The sequence below is a fragment of the Notamacropus eugenii genome, chromosome 5, assembly GCF_028372415.1.
Source record: "Notamacropus eugenii isolate mMacEug1 chromosome 5, mMacEug1.pri_v2, whole genome shotgun sequence".
In the NCBI taxonomy this organism is placed as follows: domain Eukaryota; kingdom Metazoa; phylum Chordata; class Mammalia; order Diprotodontia; family Macropodidae; genus Notamacropus; species Notamacropus eugenii.
This window is the reverse complement of record NC_092876.1, coordinates 274,997,371-275,006,825: the sequence shown is the minus strand read 5'-3', so window position 1 is coordinate 275,006,825 and position 9,455 is coordinate 274,997,371. Positions and strand designations below refer to the sequence as shown.

Here is a 9,455-nt window from a genome sequence, read left to right as displayed (position 1 = left end):
TGAGAGCTGAATGTAAAAGTAAATCCAAAGCAAGAGGTTTCTTTCTAGACATACAACGCTTTAACGAGAAATACCAATTCGTAATGCTTTCTTACATCCTCTACTTCACAATGGTATAAACAGGGGTAGTTCGTGATTGTGCTGGTTTATTACTGCTGTTACAGGCTGCGTTCCTCTCACTCAGTGCAGACATTTACAGCATGGCTCACACAAAAAGAAGTTCTCTATTATCTACAATAAAGCATTAGAATATACAGAGCAGGGCCTTCCTATTGCAGACTTAGATGTACCGTACACAACAGGGGAGCTTTAGGTGGCTCATTTGGATTCTGATCCACTGGATGAGAATCTCATCCCTCATTGGTGGCTGAGCTAAACTCCATGGGAGCTGTGATAGATACTGAACCATTTTTAGTGGTCTCCCCAGAAATCATACTACAGACGAATTGAACCGAAAACCCAACACAACAGTCCATCAATTTAGAAATAATAAATACAATCTTCTTCTTCAGTCTAAGCTGGGAAAAGTTGTCTTATCTGAGTGCGTGGAGTCACATTACTTGATGAAGTCACATTACTTGATGAAGTCAAGGTTGCTGGACTGGACTCAGCAGGATCACAACACGGCCAGGGTCAGGCCAGAGTCAGGTTAAGAACTTTCTACGACCTGTCTCAGTCCTTCAAACAAGAGGGCAAGCTCCTTTTCTAGTCCAGCATTTGCAGTGCTGCTTGCTATGAAATTTACCACCAACGGTAACCAATTGAATTGGACTAGTTGGTATGTGTTACAGTAGCAAATGATACTTTCATTTTTTGAAAGTCCAAGTTTGCTACCCTGGTCCATTGAAAGTGTAAAAGTAGACAGGAAACCAGGTCTCAGTGCATGCTCTGGAGCATTATCATTTGCCACTTTGATAACAGGTTCTCCATCCCTGTCTGAGACTACAATGACATGAAGACTTTCAATACTTGGTAACTTCTTGTAGAGGAATCTCTTCAAATCATCCACCATGATGAGCCCCTTCCTCTGTCAGGATGCTCCCTACACCCGTCTCAGGCTGCCGAGGTTGCCCCAGGTAGCTCTGACTACCTCAGCCACTTCCTCTTGAACCCGCTGTCACATGATTGCCCTCCTATTTCACTTTTCAATAACTCTAATCGTTAGGAAGTTGTTTGTGATGTCAGGATCAAATTAATTCTTTCCAACTTCCACCTATACGTCCTGGGACTACTGTATGGGTCCAAAAAATGCAATCCTAGTCCCTCCTACATGTGAGAGCCCCTTAAATTTTTTAAGATGGTTATTATCTCACCTGAGTCTTTTCTTCTTCTAGCTAAGCACAAATATGCCCAGTTCTTTCAGCTAATCCTCATGTGACATGGACTCAGGGTCTTTCAGCATCTAAGTTGCTTTCCTCTAGACACTCTTCAATTCATCAGTGTCCTTTTATAATTGTGGTGTTCAAAATGGAACACAACACTCTACATGAGTTCCAACAAGGACAGAGACAGTGGGATTACCACCTCCCTATTCTTGGAATCTATGCTGCATTTAATACAGCTCAATATCACTTTAGCTTTGGGACTGTCACATCATATTACCGACCAATATTGAGTTCTCAGTCTACTAAAATCAGATCTTTTCCAGAATAATTGCTATCTATCTATACCTCTCCCATCTTATACTTGTGAAGCTAATTTTTATACCCAAGAGCACAACTTTCATTTCTTCCTACCAAGTTTCATCTTATTAGATACAGTCCAATTTTCTAGGTTGTCAAGATACATTTGCTTCCTGACTCTTCCATTCGCTGTGTTAGTTACCCCTCCCAACTTTGTGTTAGCTACAAATTTGATGAATATACCATCTATATTTTATCCAAGTCACTGAAACAATTGTTTAACACCACTGGACCAAGCATAGATCCTTTGGCTACTCCTTTGGAACCCTCCTGACATGCTGACATTAAACTATTGATAATTATTTGTTGAGTCCAGCCATTCGACCAGTTCTGAATTCATTAGATTGTATTATTGTCTTCCCATTTCTATTTCACCCTCTGGTTTTAGAACATCAGGTCAGTTTCCCTTGATAATTTTTTGAAAGATGATGTCTAGGTTCTTTTTTTGATCATGGCTTTCAAGTAGTCCAATAATTTTAAAATTATCTCTCCTGGATCCATTTTCCAGGTCAGTTGTTTTTCCATTGAGATACTTCATATTGTCCTCTATTTTTTCATTCTTTTGGTTTCATTTTAGAACTTCTGGATTTCTCATAAAGTCATTAGTTTCCACTTGCTCCATTCTAATTTTTAAGGAATTGTTTTCTTTAGTGAGCTTTTGGTCCTCTTTTTCCATTTAGTCCATCCTACTTGTTAAGGCATTCTTCTCTTCATTGGCTTTTGGGACCTCTTTTGCCATTTGGGTTAGTCTAATTTTAAAGCTGTTATTTTCTTCAGCTTTTTTGGAGGTCTCCTTTAACAAGCTGTTGACTCATTTTTCATCTTTTTTTTGCATCACTCTTATTTTTCTTTCCAGTTTTTGCTCTACCTCTCTTACTTGATTTTCAGAATCCTTTTTGAGCTCTTCCATGGCCTGAAACCAATTCATATTTTTCTTGGAGGCTTTGGATGCAGGAGCTTTGACTTTGTTGTCTTCTGGTTGTATATCTTGATATTCCCTGTGACCAATAATGTAAGAAAATACCTTTTCACCAAGGAAGTAAGAATCTATAGTCTGTTTCTTTTTCCCCATTTACTCATTTTCCCAGACAATTACTTGACTTTTGAGCTCTTTGTTAAATGGAGGGCTCCAGAAGCAGGCACCACTTCTGCAATGGCTGCCACCACCCTTGGTCTGGGGCTGGGATTGGGGCTGGAGCTAGATCATGCTCCCCTCTCAGCCAGGTGAGAGACCCATCCCACTGACCTTCAAAGCTATCTTTGGCATTTGTGGGTTGAGAAGTCTGGAAACTTCCATAGCCACTAGCAATTCAGTCCCCTAAGGCCTGCTCCAGCTCTGTCCTCGCCTGTGCAGCCCTCGCCAAACTGCACTCAGCTTCCAGCTCAGTATGATAGAACCTTCTTGTCAACCTTGCAGATTGTCTTGGGCTGGAAATTTACTTCAGTCTGTCATTTTGTGGCTTCTGCTGCTCTAGAATTTGTTTAGAATAATCTTTTACATATTTTTTGAGGGTTTTGGGGGGAGAGTTCAAGCAGGTCCCAGCTTTTACTCTGCCATCTTGGCTCTGCCCCTACACTGTATTATTGTCTAATCCATGAGTGGGAAACCTATGGTCTTGAGGCCACATGTGACTCTCTAGTTCCTTAAGTGCAGTCTTTTGAGTGAGTCCAAACTTCACAGAACAAATCCTTTCAATAAAGGGATTTTATTTAAATTTAAATTTATTTAAATTTAAAAATAAAATTTGGACTTAGTCAAAAGACCATTCCCAAGGACTTAGAAGGCCATATGTGACTTTGAGACCAGCCACAGGTTCCTCCACACCTGGCTCTAATCCATATGATAATCTATTACCTAATCCTTTACCTCTATAAGAAGATAAGATACTTTATCAAAAGTCTTGTTAGCATCTGGGTAAGTTAATTCATAATATTCCTCTCACCTATTAGATGAGTAATTCTGTCAAAATAAAAAAAGGAAATAAGATTGGTCTGCCATGGCATGCTAACTTTTTGTAGTCATTGGTTCCCTTTCTAGATTTTGGGGAACTAGGCTCCCAAAGTCATTAAAATGTGCATACTGTTTGATGCTACTACAAGGCCTCTCCCCAAAAAAGATCAAAGAAAGAGGAAGAAGATTCATAGTTGCAAAATATTCATAGCAGCTTTTGTTTTGTGGGGCAAAAAACTGAAATCTAAGGGAGTGCCCATTAATTGGGGAAATGGATGAACAAATTATGGTATATGGATTTAGTAGAATATTATTGTATCATAAGGAATGATGAAAAGGACATGTTCTAAAAAATCTAGGAAGACTTTTATGAAAGTCAAGTAGCATACTTCACAGAGAATAATTTTATAATAAAAATATTGTAAAGACAAACAATTTGAAATGACTTAAGAATTCTGATCAATGAGACAATTAACCATGATTCAGGAGGATTAATGTTCATCTGTGTTACCCACCTCTTGACAGAAAGGGAACGAATTCAAGTGCAAAATGAGAGATACATTTTTGGACTTGGACAATGTTGGAATTTTTCTTTTTGCTTGATTTCAAATTTGTTGCAAGGGTTTTCTTTTTCTTTTAAATTGAGAGGAGGGTAGAAAACATAAGTGCTTATTTATTGAAAAATAAAATAAATGAAAAAAAAATTCAATTCCACTTTGACCACTCCCTTCAAGGGTTCTCCGTTCCAGCTGGATAAAGATAAATTCAAGATATACTTCCTTTTCCTGATCACATGAGAAAGGAAGGATTATTTTCTGTACTGATCAGAAGAGAAGGAGTTTAGGGGTGGATCAAACAGGTTCAGCTTTTGATAAGAATACTGTTAAAAAAAAGATTTCAGATCAAGACATTGAATCATTATGTTTTTTCCTCTAATAAAATATAAGTTTCTTGGGGGTAGGAACAGTTTTATTTTTGACTTTTTATCCCTATCATCTAGTACCATAGATTAAGATTAAGATTAAGTACACAGTAGTACTTAATAAGTACTTATTAATGGATTAACTATGGAAAAGGGGGATATGTGGGGTGATCAGGGAGGATTAGCATCTCTGGTGTGAAGATTTATTAAGCCCTTTTCAGTGCTGCTCATCCATTTTTGGTAACCACCTGCTTTTGACCCAGTTCTCACCTGTGACTCTAAGAAGTTATAGCATTTGCAGTGGCCACACTCCAGTAAAACCATCTTGGTAGACAGTTTAAATCAGGTTGAGGGTAACCAATGGGTCTCAAACCTATTGGTGAATTGGCGGGGGGAGGTGTCTATCTCAAGCATGTGAAGACTTCCCCAGTGGAACAGGTGGATATGAACATTTTGTTTCAATGGGTCATGAAGGAAACAGAGGTAGGCGCTATGGAGTGCTTAAAGCTTGGTTAGACATGGAAGATGCCAATATAATCCACTGTAACCTGAGACATTAACAGTTGTCTTGACTTTTGTCTTGGTACTGGGCTCTGATGACTCTGGAAGAGAGGGTGAGGTTGAAGACTTGGTGCAACTCTGACTCACTTAAATCCAATTTACTCATGAGTCAAAAATCATCCTACCCTTTTATTATTGCCTGAATCAAAGAAGATGCTGTACTTTATGAGCAAAGCAGAATTTCAGTACCTCAAAAGAAACATGAGATGTGCAAATTTATGTTCATATAGACTGTTTATCCTTGACTTGTGGTAGAGCTTTCTGAGCTCATATTGGTATGGTCAACAATAGCCAAACACATTATACATTGACCCCAACATCATAATGTCATTTGGTGCTCTTTGAGCACGAAGGACAAAACAATTATGACAAAACATTGATTTCATACAGAAAAATACTGCCGTAAAGACCCTTTTCCTACAGAGTGACTCCTGTATATATGTTAATTTAGCACCTGAGGGTACTATCACAAATTTCTACTTACACTGGCAAATTGGATCTTCAAAGAGTAAATATTATAATGTTTTCAAGGGTAAGCCTGAGAGGTTGAAGTGTGTCTTTGCTAATACTGTGTGTAAGGTTAATGGCATATAAGATCTTCCCTGCCCATTAAAAGGCCCCATGTGGAGCCCTGACACAGAGCCAATTTAGGCTCTGAGCCAAGGAGATTCACACACCTTCCCAATTAAGTGCTGATTTCCAAGTTTCTCAGCTCTCAGCCAATGAAGTTCTGAGTCTTTGATTGGAAATACTATATATTGTATTGCTTGGAGGGAAAGGTATGGATGGAGAGAGAAGCAGGCAGGGAGAAAAGGAGGCAGGGAAAGAAGCAGGCAGAGAGAACACCAGGCAGAGAGAATGCTGAGGAGAGAAGAGATAGACTGAGTGAATAACTTGCCTAGGGAAACTTGCTTATGGGGAGACTTGAAGGAGAGAAATGTCGGTGGTCCCTGGACTGGTGATGAGTACCTTACTAAATCTTGCCTTTTGGTATGCTAATAGGGATTTTAAAACAAATACTCTGATTTTGTATTAGAGGAGAGTCTGTTATATTTTGTGAATCAACCATGGGAGATACACAAGTTTATTCATAGCTGCTGTTTATGGGTATCACATTGGCTAGGTGGCATGCATACCCTATGTCTCATGAGTCTCCACCAGTATGCTTATTCCATTGATTATCAGTTGATATCAATTAGTCAGACTTAATTTGCCTTTAGAAATTTGCCTTAGTGTGTACTAAGGTGATAGAGCAAGAACAGTTGGCACAAAATACTCCCTGAAAAGTCTATGATACTCTTCCACCAGGACATTCAGAGTGCAGGGGAAAGTGGGCTCAAGCTTAGAGAGCACATTTTGGAAAAGGGTAACTCAGCTCCTAGTTGCTGGAAGTTCTCTTCTCCCCTTTGTCCAGTACTCATGAAGTTTCCCTCAAGCATGTTGTAGCTTTCTATTGGACTCTTTGTAGGGTCTTAAAGTTTCATCTCTTCATTGTGTGTATTTTGGCCCCAATCCCATGGCAGGTACTGTCTCTAGTCATTGCTATCTCAGAAACACTGCTAGAGTGCTGATGAGAAGTCTAACCTTGGAAGGTCACAGTGTCATCCTCTAGTCAAAGGTGGGGATAGGGGACAGACTGAGGCTAGATTCCTCCCTCTAATCCACCACCACCAAGTGACTCCCTTTCAAAGACTTGACTGGGACAGCTCTCTCCTCTCTGCTGTGTCAGATGCTCAAATGCTTGGGTTTCTAGTTTATGGAAGACCCACATAATGTGACTAAGTCTATTCAGCCAATATCAATATGCCTTCTGTGGAGATTTACTTCATTTCATCCAGCTTCTTTCAAGTACTTCTTGCACCTAATCTAGCAAGCTTGAGTGGTTAATTGATTGATTCCATAGGGGTCTTCTCATTTGGTTAAGGCAGTTACAATAAGTGGAGGAGGGTAATTCATTCATTCCCCCACACATCCTCATAATAAAATCATAAAAGATTATCTGAAAGATGATTCAACAGAGATAACTCTATTTGAAAATCTTCAGATTTTAATTACCAAGTGAGGTTATTCCTCACAGAAGACATTCCATCTCCAGACTCTGGGCATTGTCACCGTCTGTTTCTTGTACCTGGAATTCTCTCCCTCTTTATCTTCACCTCCTAGTTTCCCTAACTTTCTCCAGGCTAAAATACTATAATTTACAATATTTCCTTCAGCTAAAATCTACAGGAAGCCTTTTGCAGACCCTCTTAATGTGACTGCCTTCCTTCTATTGATTATTGATCATCTACAATTGATTATCTATAATTTATCCTGTATACAGTTTGTTTGTAAAAAGTTGTTTTCATAGCATCTGACCCATTAGATTATCAGCTCTTCAGAGGTAGAGTCTTTCTTTTCCCAGAGCTTCAAACAGTGTCTGGTGCAAACATAGCAGGTGCTTAATAAATGCTTATTTACTGAGGCATAAGACAGGGAGATATATTCTCTCCAAAGGTGTTTACCACCATCGTGTACAATTGATACATCCATACATGTACCAATAAACAAAGAAAGAGATCAATGAAGAGTTGACCTTTCCTACTGAGGAATAAATAACATTATTTAAAGAGTTTTGTTGCATCGTGAGGCGCACTGGATTTGGAGTCAGAATATCTGGACTCTGCCAGCTGTGTGACTTTAGACATGTTACTTGGCCTCTGTTGGCTTTTATTTCCTGATCTATAAATGACATCTTAAATTACTTCTATGATTCTACAGCATTTATCACAGCACATTCTGTCTTGTGTTAGAATTCTGCCTGGATTGCCTCCTAGGATTCCCCTACCAGATGGGATTGAAACTCCTTAAGGGTTACAGTCTTGTTCATCTGTTTCTTTCCCCCTAGAACCTAACATAGTGTTTTGCAGATAATAGAAGACACTTGATAAATATTTGTCTAACTGTTATTCTCTTATAAAATATAGGATCATTGGATTTTTAATTTGGAAGCATCTAGTCTAACCCCCTCATTTTATAAAGGAGAAAACTGAGGTCTGGAGAGATTAAGTTATCTGTCCAAGACCAAGTAGGTGATAGATAACATCTCTCCATAGTGCCAGGCCTAGAGTCAGGAAGATTCACCCTCCTAAGTTCAAACTTGGCCTCAGAAACTTACTAGCTGTGTGACCCAGGGCAAGTCACTTAACCTCATTTGCCTCAGTTTCCTCATCTATAAAATGAACTGGAGAAGGAAGTGGCAAACTATTACAGTATCTTTGCTAAGAAAACCCCAAATAGGGTCGCAAAGAGTCCAATATGACTGAAATGACTGAACAAGAAGTACTACGTAGTAAGGGGCAGGACTGGAATTCTTTCATACATCTAAACTCCAGTTCTAAGGGTCCTTCTAAGACACCAGGCTGCTTCCCTGGAGAGCAACAAATTGCTTACAGACTGTGTCAACAGTGTTTCTCCTTTGAGGAGCTCAGATATTTCCTCCCAGATAGCTCTGAGAAGCATCTGGGCATAGCATGTGCCCTCATTTCCAATCAGCATGGTTATATGACTTCTAGCAATAGACAGCAGCCAAGGTGAGGAGAAGGCAGATGGCAGTAATCCAGCAATCAAGTTAAAGAATGGATGTATAGCAATAAGACAATGGGGCAAGGGATTCATGATCTTTCCCCTAATTCTTTGCCCCTTAACAACTCCCCTCCCAACATCCTAGCCTCATCATACCCCATTTCTTATGCCCCTCCCAATATGGAGGGGCTAGGAAGAGGCTTAGGGATCCATTTAGGGAAAAATAGCTTCCATGGGGAAAGAAATTTGGGGCTTCAGGTAGAGAAACAAGGAAGCACTCTATGTGACCTCTGGAAGCTACTGTGGTTTCTCCTCTGTCCTCTGCCTTCTATTTGGTTCTCTTTCCCCTTCCCCTTCAGCCGCGGCTGCAAATCCTAACACACAGACATACCCACAAAGGTGATGTGAACACATTAGCCTCAGGCTGCCAAGTTTAAAGAAATTTCGTTGATGGATACCTTTGCTTTTGACTGGTTTCTTCTCCCTGAACCCTTGCCCCAACCTTCCTTAGTAGCACAAAGAAAACCAATTAAACTAAACCAAGTGTGCCACATTCCATGTAATGGTCCTAGGCTTAGAAAGGAACTCTAGAGACCATTTTAACAGGTGAGTAAAATGAGGTCCAGAAAAGGTAGGGGGCTTGCTTGAGGTGGCGGAGGAAGTGGCAGAAATCAAAGCTCTTTCTACAGCGCCATCTTTTTACTGCCTGGTGCCCGAGGAAAGGAAATGTTATAAATCCTCTTTAACCAAATTTGGTGACTGCATTTCATTGGAA

General features: G+C 39.8%; 1 pseudogene; it reads right to left on the bottom strand.

The window, feature by feature from the left end:
- Window positions 1-649: 649 nt before the first annotated feature.
- On the bottom strand, window positions 650-1,012 carry LOC140509184 (ragulator complex protein LAMTOR3 pseudogene; annotated as a pseudogene).
- Between the last annotated feature and the right edge of the window lie 8,443 nt (window positions 1,013-9,455).